This window comes from Pristiophorus japonicus, chromosome 13 (genome assembly GCF_044704955.1).
Source record: "Pristiophorus japonicus isolate sPriJap1 chromosome 13, sPriJap1.hap1, whole genome shotgun sequence".
NCBI lineage: Eukaryota > Metazoa > Chordata > Chondrichthyes > Pristiophoridae > Pristiophorus > Pristiophorus japonicus.
In genome coordinates, this window is record NC_091989.1 from 114,389,639 (window position 1) to 114,403,582 (window position 13,944).

Consider the following 13,944-nt stretch of genomic DNA (forward strand, 5'->3'; position numbering starts at 1 on the left):
AATAGAGTACGAGAGGAAGCTTGCCGGAAATATAAAAAATGACTGCAAAAGCTTCGATAGATATGTGAAGAGAAAAAGATTAGTGAAGACAAACATAGGTCCCTTGCCGTCGGATTCGGGTGAATTTATAATGGGGAACAAAGAAATGGCAGACCAATTGAACAAGTACTTTGGTTCTGTCTTCACAAAAGACCCAATAACCTTCTGGATGCACTAGGGGACTGGTAGAGTGAACAAGGGAGAACCAGTGGATGTGGTGTATTTGGACTTTCAAAAGGCTTTTGACAAGGTCCCACACAAGAGATTAGTGTGCGAAATCAAAGCACATGGTATTGGGGGTAATGTACTGATGTGGATAGAGAACTGGCTGGCAGACAGGAAGCAGAGAGTGTGAATAAATGGATCCTTTTCAGAATGGCAGGCAGTGACTAGTGGGGTGCCGTGGGCTCGGTGCTGGGACCCCAGCTCTTTACAATATATATTAATGATTTAGATGATGGAATTGAGTGTAATATCTCCAAGTTTGCAGATGATAGTAAACTGGGTGGCGGTGTGAGCTGTGAGGGGAACGCTGAGAGGCTGCAGGGTGACTTGGACAGGTTAGGCGAATGGGCAAATACATGGCAGATGAAGTATAATGTGGATAAATGTGAGGTTATCCACTTTGGGGGCAAAAACACGAAGGCAGAATATTTTCTGAATGGCGGCAGATTAGGAAAAGGGGAGGTGCAGTGGGACCTGGTGTCATGGTTCATCAGTCATTGAAAGTTAGCATGCAGGTACAGTAGGCGGTGAAGAAGGCAAATGGTATGTTGGCCTTCATAGCAAGGGGATTTGAGTATAGGAGCCGGGAAGTCTTACTGCAGTTGTACAGGGCCTTGGTGAGGCCCCACCTGGAATATTGTGTTCAGTTTTGGTCTCCTAATCTGAGGAAGGACGTTCTTGCTATTGAGGGAGTGCAGCAAAGGTTTACTAGACTGATTCCAGGGATGGCTGGACTGACCTATGAGGAGAGACTGGGTCAACTGGGCCTTTATACTCGAGTTTAGAAGGATGAGAGGGGATCTCATAGAAACATATAAGATTCTGACGGGACTGGACAGGTTAGATGCGGGAAGAATGTTCCTGATATTGGGGAAGTCCAAAAGCAGGGGATACAGTCTTCGGATCAGGGGCATGCCAGTTAGGACTGAGATGAGGAGAAACTTCTTCACTGAGAGTTGTTAACCTGTGGAATTCCCTGCCGCAGAGAGTTGTTGATGCCAGTTCATTGGATATATTCAAGAGGGAGTTAGATTTGGCCCTTAAGGCTAAAGAGATCAAGGGGTATGGCGAGAAAGCAGGAAAGGGGTACTGAAGGAATGATCAGCCATGATCTTATTGAATGATGGTGCAAGCTCGAAGGGCCGAATGGCCTACTCCTGCACCTATTTTCTATGTTTCTATGTTTCTAAAGCAAGGCTCTCTCTTTTCCATCCTGATCTTCATGATCACGTCGAGGGCAGGCGGCATCAACAAAGTATGTACCATGATCGCGCAAACTTTTCATGCGATACTGAAGTCAGTGACCCTGTATTTGTACTCAACTATGGACATGGTCCCAAATGGCTTGCTGGCACTGTCATAGCCAAGGAAGGGAGTAGGGTGTTTCAGGTCAAACTTGCTGATGGACTAACTTGCAGAAAGCATTTGGACCAAACCAAACTGCGATTCACAAACAGCCACGAGCAACCCGAAGAGGACACCACCAACTTCAACCCTCCAACACACACACAAGTGGCAACCTACATCACGGTCGACCACGAAGCTGAACTCACCATCCCCAGCAGCCCTGTAAGGCCAGCTGCCCAGCAGCTCAGCGAAAAACCAACCAACTCACCCATGCCTGCATTTGTACCGAGACGATCGACAAGGGAGCGAAAAGCCCCAGATCTTCTCACCCTGTAAATAAGTGTACTATTGACTTTGGAAGGGAGTGATGTTATGTATGCAACCCTAGGTAACCTGTATCATACCGCCACTAGAGGGCATACCTGTTGGAGTCCCAAGGAATCCCAGCATCCCTTGGGAGCATTGTATATAAGCAGGTCTCCCATGCTTAACCAACACTCTGGAGTTTGAATAAAGGAGCTAAGGTCACACTTACTCATTGTCTACAGAACTTTATTATGAGCGTAACAGGCTGCATCTTGCTCCTCGCTATTTTATAAAGGTCCCAGCTTTCCAGCAGCTAAAACAGCTATATTACAGACAGAGTCCTGCGTCCTGGGAAAGGAAGTGAGGTCTAGAGTATTCCTACATTACAACAGTGACTACACTTTAAAAGTGCTTCATTGGCTGCAAAGTGCTTTGGGACGTCTTGAGAAAGGTGCTATACAAACACAAGTCTTCCTTGAATGTGGAGCAGCAAGAGTAGAGTGAGACTAGCACGGAGCAGGATTGGTGAGATCCCAGAGCTGATGAGAGGTCACTTTGGGATGAGGACAGAAGGCCAGTGTTTTCAATGAGCGTGTTTTGAACAGGAGTACATGGATTGATCCCTGGTAATCATGAGTGATACCACTTTAACATCATGGACATAAGCACTTCCTAATTAGCCATATCTATAACCTTTAGATTTTACATTAACCTTCATCCCCACTCCTGGTTGGCCCATAGTTCTGTTCTTTAGGTCTGTAGTGCAATAAAGCACTGTTTTACCAGCAGTTCAGAGATTAGATTCTTCCAATTGATGCTGGTGCAGTTGACTACTTAAAGTGGCCCGTGCTTAATATATCCTGTCACAATAAGTTGCAAACTTGCCATGGTGCAAAAATATTTAAATGGAAATAATCTTTCAATTGGTGTACTTCCATTCGAGTGTACAAGAGTGTGTGGTATCAGGAGTTTGGAAGCCATTTTCTCTTCAAATCCTTCCCTTCCCCGATTTTTTAAAAATAAAGAAACACACACATCCAAGATGTATAAACAACAAGCGTGAGTACTGCCTGGATCAGCGGCTCATTGGAAATGGAATTCTTCAATGTTTTGCGTTAGTTTCAATCATTTATATCTGTGTGAATGTTGGCACAGCAGTGCTAAAAATAGCTTCAAATGGAGGCCCGTGGACTGGTGTTTAATTGAGGTCAAATTTAGCCTGAAATAGACTATTTCATATGATCTGTTGGAGGTTAAGATTGTCCTTTGCAAGATGGGAAGGAGAGTTGGGATTAGGTAGCAGTTTATAACCATAATTACAACTTTATTAATACCTTTTTCTGGTGAACAGACATCCGTGATGAAAAAGAAAGATGGACTTGCATTTATATCGCACCTTTCACAACCTCAGGACATCCAAAAGCGCTTAACTGCCAATTAAGTTATTTTTGAAGTAGTCGCTATTGTAATGTAGAAAACACGGCAGCCAATTTGCGCACAGCAAATTTCCACAAACAGCAATATTATAACGACGAGATAATATGTTTTAGTGATGTTGGTTGTGGGATAAATATTGTAAAGAACATCGGGGAGAACTACCCAGCTCTTCTTCGAAATAGTGCCATGGGATCTTTTACATCCATCTGAGATGGCAGGCTGGGCCTTGGTTTAACGTCTCATCCAAGTGTTGTCTGTAGCTTAGTGGGTAGCATCCTCGTCTCTGAGTCAGAGGTTGTGGGTTCAAGTCCCACTCCAGGGACTTGAGCGCAAAAATCTTGGCTGACACTCCAGTGCAGACTTTCAGATGAGACGTTCAGCTGAGGCCCCGTCTGCTCTCCCAGGTGGACATGAAAGATCCCATGACACTATTTTGGAGAAGGGTGGGGGTTATCCCTGGTGTCCTCAATCAACATCACTAAAACAAATTATCTGGTTGTTAATCATATTGCTGTTTGTTGTGTGCAAATTGGCTGCTGCGTTTCCTACATTACAACAGTGATTACACTTCAAAAAGTACTTCATTGGCTATAAAGCATGTCATGAGGGGCTATAAAAAGGCAAGTCTTTTTTTTCATCTGAAAAGTGACAGCTCTGCACTGGAATGCCAACCGAGATTTTGTGCTCAAATCTCTGGAGTGGGGCTTGAACCCACAGCCTTCTGACTCCGAGGCAAGTGCTACTACTGTACTAAGTCACGGCTGAAACCTGAGTAGAGCAGAAGAGGGTGAACAGACTAGAGTAGGAAAGGCAGAGGGTGCAGGGCGGAGGATTACCATTGAGCTAGGGTAACACAGTTAGATTTAGGGCGATATTACTGTAGTGTAAAGAAAATGTGGTAGTTGGTACATTGTAGATCATTCAGTATTGAATTAAATTAGGTGGCGCAGTGTGTCGGGTCAGAAACATTGGGTGTGGAGGGGAGGCAGGTCACTGATTATGATAAATCAAGTGGATGGAGCTTTTAGTGACATGGGCCCACTATACTTTCTGAAATACTCCCAGCCTGAGAAGGAAGGAGAACAATTCCTTTTGCAGCTTCCTTCAACTTGTAGCATGTGCTTGTAAATCTGTTTTTCATTTAACATTAAGAGTGACGAGCTAGGGTGTGCCAGTAAACAGGGCCACGAGCTTCAGTCACATGACTGACTGCTGCCAAATGTACATAGAAACAAGCTTCACATAATTGCATGATGTGTAAATTGGCAGGGAGTTTAGATCAAAATTCTCGTTGGGAATATTCTTGTACCTCAGATTTTAAATCAAACTATATGTAGAATAAGTGGACTTTTTGGAATGGTTTTAACCCTGTCGAGTGCTATCTGTGGGTGAGTGATTAGTAGTGCAGTGTTTAACAGGAATGCCTATTGCTTATAATTTGAGCTTTCTCTCTGCACAATATCTTGGAAAAAAAAAAGTCTTATACCATAAGCAGAACAGATGTATAATGAACCCAAGCCTGCACACTTGTGTATGGCATGTCTCGGGACTGAGGACTACCCCTTGATCTGGGAACCGTGTGGGATGCCCACCGCATCTGTTTCTTCTAAAAGGCGATGGATATCATCCTGTCAGACCATTGCGATCACTATAAAATTAATGATCTTTATTTGCAAGTAAGATAGTTTCACGGAAGCAGAAATATGCAGCAAATTACTGATGATACATATGTTTTTAGAAAATGATAAAAACATTGAGGTGTTAGAATATCTTTTTCAGAATATGTACAGTCTGATAATCAACAAGACTTCTGAAGGAAACAGTCTTGCGTTGACTTCCCCATTATGAGGTTTGCACATAGGTGATGTAATTCCTAAATTGTGGTGTAAAGAAAATTGGGTCGTTAGGACATTGTAGATTATTCAGTATTGAATTAAATTGGGTGGCGCCGGTGTGTCGAGTCAAAAACATTGGGTGTGGAGGGGAGGGAGCTCATTGATTATGATAAATCGGATGGGTGAAGCTTTTAATGGCATTAGCCCGCTATACTTTCTGAAATACTCCCAGCCTGAGAAGGAAGGAAAACAATTCATTTTGCAGCTTCCTTCAACTTGTGTTGAGAGCCAAGTGGAACTGAACTGAAGTTAAACAGCTGTGGCAGTGCCTTTCTTTTACAGGAGGCTTTTTTGGTGCCACAGGTGCTAAATTATACCCCAGCTGGGAGCCCCTAAAGGTTCTGAATTCATCCGTGGGCTTGCATTGTTTGACACGTGCCAGCAATCAAAATAATTCTATTTTGATTGACAAAATACTCATTTGAGGTTCAATAGACCAATAACTTGACTATTGCCTAGAATCAAGCATCTACGTCTTGGCTAATCTTCAGATCAAAGTCAAAGATCAACTCGCAGTCAACTGGGCTCGGGGTTCGTTTTGCAGCAAGTAGGGAATGAATGACGGCTTGTTGGAAATGTAGATGTTTCGGGACAGTTTTCTGTAATGCCCGCTCCCTGGCACAAAGATAGTGGGATTGTTGGTATACAATTATCCAGAACCAATTTTTAATTTACATTTAATCTGGCCATGGAAAATCCTACATAATAAAAATGAGAATATTTGCCTCAAGATGAAAACTCTGCTGTTGTCAGACCTTGGCCCTTTTGATAGCTGTGTGCTGATGGAGGGGGGCTGGTGCACTAAATTTGGTATCTTTCCCCTTCCTCTCCTGAAGGCATTGCATTGAGCTAGGCTGCAGCTGCACAGGTGCTGCGCCCAAGTGGACAACCTTCTTGTGTGAATGTTGCAGGCTATTCAACTATGGGTCCTCAGACAACCGCCGAACCTACCATCAACTGATAATTGCAGAATTCGAATTTGCAGCCAGGGTCACTGGAAGCGATGTGGAGCAGGTACAATGCCTGACCTATGACCGTTGGCCCTTCCCTAGCCCAGGGCAGTGTGGCCATTAGTAGCACTGTGACCGCCATCCGATTGAGGTCACCTAATTCTGCGTAGACCAATGATCAGGCGTGTGGCCTGTCCGATCTGGTTGGCTGAGCTGAGCCATCGAGGGAGTTGTGAAAAGCAGTTTTTTTTAAAACTGTTAAAAATGGCTGAGAACATGTGACATCAGTTGCCTGATTAAAATGGAAAGTTGTATACATAGATTTTAAAATATTTAATGCCCGTTAGACACAGGTTTTTTTGGCTGAGTTCTTGCTGGAGTCCTTTTATAAGACTCTGATTCCCAGTGTTAAATATTTGGGCTGTACACTGGTCACCTGTTACAGGGGCCAATGTGTTCAAGTGGACTTCTTTCTGTTTACTCACCCGTTGTATCAGTGCCCTTGCTGTCCTGTACACAGTAGAAAAACTTAGAAGCGAATCAGTCTTGTGGTTTTCCTGTTGTCACTGATTATATGTGTCGAGTAACTATGTGCAGCATACTGCAGTTGTTCAGCTGATTGCTCTGATAATGCAGTGGGGGAGGGGCCTACCTCTGTTAAAGGAGGATTTCATAATATTGGGGTAGCATTACCTTGAGATGTAGATTTACTGCAAGAAGCTACCTCATTCTTCAACGCACACATTTCTTGGGTGGACCAAACCCTGGACCTATTTTGCCTAAAAATAGAGGATGGGACAATTCCAATCAGTGAATGTTACGCTTCAGTTGGCAATCTCAGGCAAAGATGTGTGCTCCATCTTAATAAAAGACCTAAACGAGTAGCTGGCAAACTGATCCCAGATCTAACTTTTTAGAAAGAAGAATAAAGTCTTGCATTTCTATAGCACCTTTCATGATCATCGTATGTCTGAAAGCGCTTTGTAATTAAGTACTTTTTGGAGTGTAGTCGCCGTTGTAATGTAGCAGCCAATTTGCACACAGCAAAGCCCCACAAACAGCAAGGTGATAATGACCAGATAATCTGTTTTTATTATGTTGATTGAATGATAAATATTGTCAAGACACCAGGGATAACTCCCCTACACTTCTTCGAAATAATGCCATGGGATCTTTCACGTCCATCTGAGAGAGCAGACAGGGCCTCGGTTTAACATATTATCTGAAAGACGACACCTCCAACAGTGCAACACTCCCTCAGCCCTGCACTGGAGTGTCGGCCTGGATTTTTGTGCTCAAGTCCCTGGAGTGGGACTTGAACCCACAGCTTTCTGACTCTGAGGAGAGAGTGCTACCCACTGAGCCACAGCTGACACTTATGCCCAGACTTGGAGTACCCCAACTATCATATAACCCTAACCCATAACACTGACCCACACGGAGAGCATAGTCACAGTAAGAGATCTCAACTTTCTCCACTTAATTATTAAAGAATCTCCTTTGGGCTGGAAGGTAGTGTGTATCTCCAATATATTCATTGTATCACTCCAGTGTAATATCAAGCTAAGGGATGAACTCTGGTTTTGCTCTTTCTCTTCCTAAACCAAACTTTACTTTATCATACTCTATCATGCTGTTGTACTGATTAGAAGATTTCCAAGGACATTGAAAGTGATAACTTTGAAGTTACACAAACTTTCAAGGCATGTGACTGCTGTTGTGTTGTTGCGAAACCTACAAGGCCCATAGCGCAGCACAACAGCAAGGTGGAAAATGATAGGAGATAAGATGTGAATGTGGAAGTGGTGGTTCAATGTCAAGCTTGGGGTACTACAAGTCTGTTGGAGAAAGGGAAAGCTGAGGGAGGCAAGGTGTTGGACAATTTTCAAGTACTGTATTACAAACAAAGGAGTTGGATACTGATTTTATCATAATGATGCACGCATATGATACTTGTTATGCAAAACAACATCTTCTAGTGCTTTATAATGATGAGATATTTACACTAATGGAGGGATTTCGAGGTGGTAGAAGGTATAGTTGTAGAAATTAAGTTATAACGGGGTTAAAGGCATAAACTGAGGTTGCGAAGGCAAAATTACGTTGTTGGAGGATACTTTACGATGGAGATATACCATCCGTAAACTCGAACACAACATGGAAAATTTATAGCTCCACTTGAGAAACCATGGTCAGTCTTCCTCCATGAAATGTACCATTGACCTCAAACTTTATAGGTTTCCGAAAACCAGGTTATAGAGATGACATACACTTGCCAACTTTTTGATAAGTTGTTGAAGGACAACAACAGCAACTTGCATGTATAGCCTTTAATGTAGTAAAATGTACCAAGATGCTTCATAGGAGCGTTATCAAACAAAATTTGACACTGAGCCACATACGGTGATATTGGGGCAGATGCAAGAGGTAGATTTTAAGGAGCGTCTTAAAGGAGGAAGGAGAGGCGGAGAGGTTTAGAGAGGGAATTCCAGACCTTAGGGCCTCGGGAGCTGAAGGCATTGGTGGAGCGATGAATATCTCAGATGTGCAAGAGGCCAGAAATGGAGGAGTGTAGTTATCCCTGAGGATTGTGGGGCTGGAGGAGGTTACAGAGATAGGGAGGGGTGAGGCCATGAAAACCAGGATGAGAATTTTAAAATCGAGGTGCTGCTTAACTGGGAGCCAATGTAGGTCAGCGAGCACAGGGTGATGGGTGAACGGGACTTGGTGTGAGTTAGGAAATGGGCAGCGTTAGGATATGGGCAGCAGAGTTTTGGATGAGCTTAAGTTTATGGAGGGTGGAAGATGGGAGTCCAGCCAGGAGTGCATTGGAATAGTCAAGTCTAGAGGTAACAAATGAGGGTTTCAGCAGCAGAGTTTTGGATGGCCGAGGATAGGACTGTCAATTCCAGAAGCTTAATGTTCTCTGCTGTCTTGATTTTTCTATTCCTGGCTGACCAAACTAAACAGTTCCGGTGGTTTTGTTTTTAATGCTAAAGAATTCAGAAAGAGTTGCTGAAACACTCAACTTTTGCCAAATGTAAAGCACACTACCTACTGGACATTATTGTCTATATCAGGCCAAGGTCTGAAAAGCAGCCTTTAAGTCAACATAAGTAGCTCAGAAACAATTTGGTCAGTTGAAATGGCTCTGAAGTCTTTGTCATGGTGTATTCGTACTTCAGTAGTAGGGGAGAGGAGCATAAGAGGAAGAACACGCCAATAGCCTTAGCACAACCCTCGCAGAGAAACCAGAAGCTTTTTCTTTCTTGAGCTATACTTTGATTGTTTATGTATTGCAGCAGCAATTTTAATATTCTTGGGAAATGTGGGAATTCCATGTGAGGTCACAGCCAATAATGGCCGCAAAAGATGTTGCAGGTAACCATGTTTGCCTGGTATAGTGCTCCAGGTTACTGAGCCCCACTTAGTATATGTACCGTGTGTCCCCAGTCGTCATATCAGGAAATCCCTCAGCCATCTCTGACTAGTGAGGGCAAGAATAGGGCAGGGTTCCTCTTCATCCACTGACCTTCTCCTGGAAAGTTAATTATTTAAAACAAAAATTAAATTTTCTGAAAACTTTACATATTTTAAAGGGTCTAAAAAAACATATTTCACAGGTTTTTAATTGTTTTAAATGATTGAAAAAAATTTATTTTTCTGTCCTTTAAAAGTCTTACGCTGATAAAAGCAGGACTTACCCCTGCTTTTACCAGGCGTAAGAATTTCATGGACATTCGCTGGACAGAAGTTGGGCAAATAGCCCAATTCTCCACCCACGAATGCCCATTTTTGTCAGATTTAGTATGATCTGTCAAGAAGATTCTTGGCAGATCGCAAGTTCCTGATTTACAGCATATGCGTAGTGCATGCTTAGTACTTGCCCATAGCCCTACGAATTCAGCCCCATTATGTTTTATTGGCTGGTGGGGATGGTGGTGGAGGTGGCGGGGATGACCTACTTTGGGACCTATTTTATCCATGAACATTCTGGTTTAAACAGGGTTCCATTACTTTTTAATTGCAGTTTTGTTTTTCAATATTTTTTCATTTTGTGTATCGCAGTTGACACAGGCTCTGTCCTTTGGAGCAGTGAGTGTGTTAAGTTGCTAAATCTCGGGATTAAATCACTTTTTGGCTTTCAGCCAGTTCTTGGCACAGGGGTGGATTCCAACCTGATCATAAGATTCTCACATGATTCACATTCATTGTTGTGCTGGCATGGTTTCCTTGCCAGAGACAAATTAGATGATACCTGGCACCTGTACGAATCTGTATTGGTTTCTGACTGAGGAATTGTTGGCCCAGATTTTGCGCAAGGGATAAAATAAATGTTAAATTAAAATTTAAAAAAAAGTTAAAACATACAAAAATGTTTTAAAATTAGTTTATGTAAATTTTGGTCTGGATTAAAATGTTTAAAATTATTTTTCAAAAAATTATATATTTTAAATGCTTAATTTTGAACATGGGAATATTATTTTTCTTCCAGTTGTATTATTTATATATCGGAGTGACTGCTGCCAATGAACCGGAAGCTACGCAGAAGCATTCTGCGCATTACTGTCTGGTCCCAAATTTTAAAAATAATGTTCACCACAACAGACGGAAGAGCTGAGAATTGCTAAACACATCACTAATAAAATTTCATTAATGTTAGAGATTCCCAATCTACCGTCCCTACGACTGTTACTGGAATCTCCGAATGCATCAAGTCTCAGAGCGGTAATTTGCAAAATATTAACAAATATTAACAAATCCAACTACCCGTGGGCGAAATAGACGGTGCTGGGGCTAAACTATTCCTCCACCTGAAAACCGTCGACACTGACCAACCACAATTTAGTGCACAAACAAGTGGCTCCTACCTGAACAAGTTCCACAATTCACACAATTAATAAATTAAACTACAAATCAACAAGATTTTTTTTTATCCGCTTCTTTATTCCTCATTTTGGGAAGTCCGGCAACAACAGACTAAACAAAAACACTAGAACTGCGCATGCGCCAATACGTCCGGTTCGTTGGCAGCAGTCTCGTCCTAAGCTTATAAGGAATCTCCTTTTCTAATTGGTTGACCTGGCCCATGTGATCCCATGGACGCTTTTGAACCGTCTGCACCCCTGGGATTGAGAATGTAGATAGAAGGTTTGCGAATGTGTTAGTAAGAGATCATGGGAAAATGGTCAAGAGAAATTGCCCAGCTGCGATATTTGCCCTGTCGACACAAACAAAGGATTACTCAGAGTTGTGGTCAAACACGAGTTACGTGAAAAAGCAAAAGTCAGACATGATTCAGACGAGGGGCTGCTATAAACAGCAGTAAAATAGATAAGTGTGATGAGATTCGAAACAATAAACACATCCCTGGAGCCCGCCCTATTTGGAGAGTTGTTAGCCTGCAATTGGGTATGCTATGGGGGAAATCGACTAATGATTGTATAAACTGAGTGACACTCAAATGTGTTCTGCTGTAACAATGTATAAGTGTTGAGCTTTTGTACTGTTACGAGACTTGTCAGGAGAAAGGTGGACAGGCTCGAATCGAGAGTGTTCCCTTTATCTTAACAGGTCCCGGCCGGAGAATCTACAGAATAAAGGTCTTATGTTGCTAAGACTAAAAGTGTTCGTGTGTCAGTGAATTCGCTGAAACAGATTGAAGGGAAAAGAATCCAGTATCAACAGGATCCTTGGGCTTTTATGCAGGTGATGCCTGCAGGCTCAGGATCCAAAGCTTGGGAGCCAGCAGGTACGCTCGTTCACCTCTGACCACCAATTTTGGCCCATTGTTTTTATTTGAATCTTATCTAGGTAGAAAAGTCTTCCATCTACTTTGCGTCTTTTAATATTTTTGACACCGAACAAAACAGGAGGAAATACTTTTTAAAAATTAATTCTCAGGATGCGGGCATCGCTGGGAAGACCGGCATTTAATGCTCATCCTTGGTTACCTCAATTAAGTGACTTTCTGAGTGATTGAGAGTCAACCATGTTGGTGTAGGATTGCAGTCACATATAGGTCAGATCGAGTAAGGCCAGCAGGTTTCCTCCCTGAAACCAGTTAGGTTTTTGCGACAGTCTGACAGCATCATGGTCACTTTTACTGATAACCAGCTTTTAATTTCCAGATTTAAAAAAGAACTGAATCCCGTGATTATTAGTCTAGGCCGCTGAATTGCTTGTTCAGTAACATAACCACTATGCTACCGTCCCACTGGTGGAAGTTTGGCCACAAGGACACACTTCTCTACACATTCTGGTCTGGCCCTGCCCTACCCATCAGCCCTTCTGGATACGAGTGCTGGTTGTCACTGGAGAGATGACTGGCCCCAACAACCTCATGTATACGCAGCCTACTGCCAGCACGGCAAGGCCCATCTACCACTCAAACTCGCACAGATCTCGTTCCTTGTGACAAGATGAATCTTCCTCTTGCGCAATCCAACATCTCCCATAACAAGCGCGGTCTAAGCGCATGTAGGACATCTGCTAGTCAGAAAGAGTAATGTAGAGGATACACATGGAGGTGGAGAAACACGAAGTGATGAGGGGTTCCTTACTGAGGACGGGCTATCCGCTCCTAAAGACAGGCCAGCTCCTCCGCTTCCCCTGAGGAGATGGTCCCCACAATGCGCAATACAAACCAGGACCTGTTGCTGCTGTATCTTTCTGTAGCACCTCATCGACCCTGGATAAGGGATGACCATGTTCCTGTTACCGAGCTCCCTTTATCCCAATGTACAGGGCTGTATAAACGATGGTATATGAACCTCGCTGCATTTACCTGCCAATATGGTGCAATATGTATCATAACTATGAAACCATGGCCTAAGACCATGTTAACTTGTATAAAATAAAACATTTTAAAATCCAATCAAGATGCGGTCACTTGACACTATTTTCTCTGACCTGCAGCTGGAGATTTACAACCACTGCCAATCTGTACATTTTCCTCACCGGCAACAATTAATCTCTAAATTGCAAATAGGCACACTCCGTGGTCAAATTTTATGACCTTAAAAGGGACTTGCCAAGTTTAAGACCACTTCGCCCAAGCAGCAGAACAATAATTCTCAGAGCATCTAGGGAAGGGTGGCAAATGTAGCCTTGCCAGCATCACTAAATCCAAAGAATAAAATAAAAATGTTTTTTGCCTTTACAGAAAATAAACAGGGTGTCTGTAAACTGTCTGGTGTGTCTGTCTTTGCTTACCCAATTGTATACTTTAAAACTCCGGCTCAGTGGTTCAACATGCTTATCCAGTACAGGCCTGGAAGATCCCAGGTTCAATCCTCGGTCTATGCTTAGTTAGCTTATTTGGGACTGTGTAGCAGTAGGAGTGTTAGAATTGGATGGCCCGGGGAGAATCAGCCAGATTTACCACTCCTGATTGCTGTCCAGCAACCCCTGCTTGAATGGACAGCAAATGAGGACCGGATCTTTTTTCCTCCTCCCCACTCCATGCCTGCCAACATTCACTGTCTAGGCCTGTGGGAATAATTGGGTGTGGGCCTGGAAGATAACTCTTGGCTGTGGAGCTGGACGCTGAGGAGAAGTCGACGGCTTCCCAGAAGATGGGAGAGATGAAGATTCGTGGGAAAGAAACTGGTGTTCAGGCGCCTGTGAACAGGCGTTCTGGATAGAAAGTTCCATAAAAGGTGAAAAGTAAAATGCAGTCGGGAGCTGTGGGGCTTTTTCTTCTCCTCCCACATCCATCACTGTTGACCTTGTTTTGTGAGTGT

At 43.1% G+C, this 13,944-nt stretch overlaps 1 protein-coding gene across 1 annotated transcript in view; it reads left to right on the forward strand.

Annotated features, from left to right (window-relative positions):
* pla2g15 (phospholipase A2, group XV) overlaps positions 1-13,944 on the forward strand; it is a 66,566-nt gene that overhangs the window by 15,475 nt on the left and 37,147 nt on the right. The window lies entirely within an intron of this gene.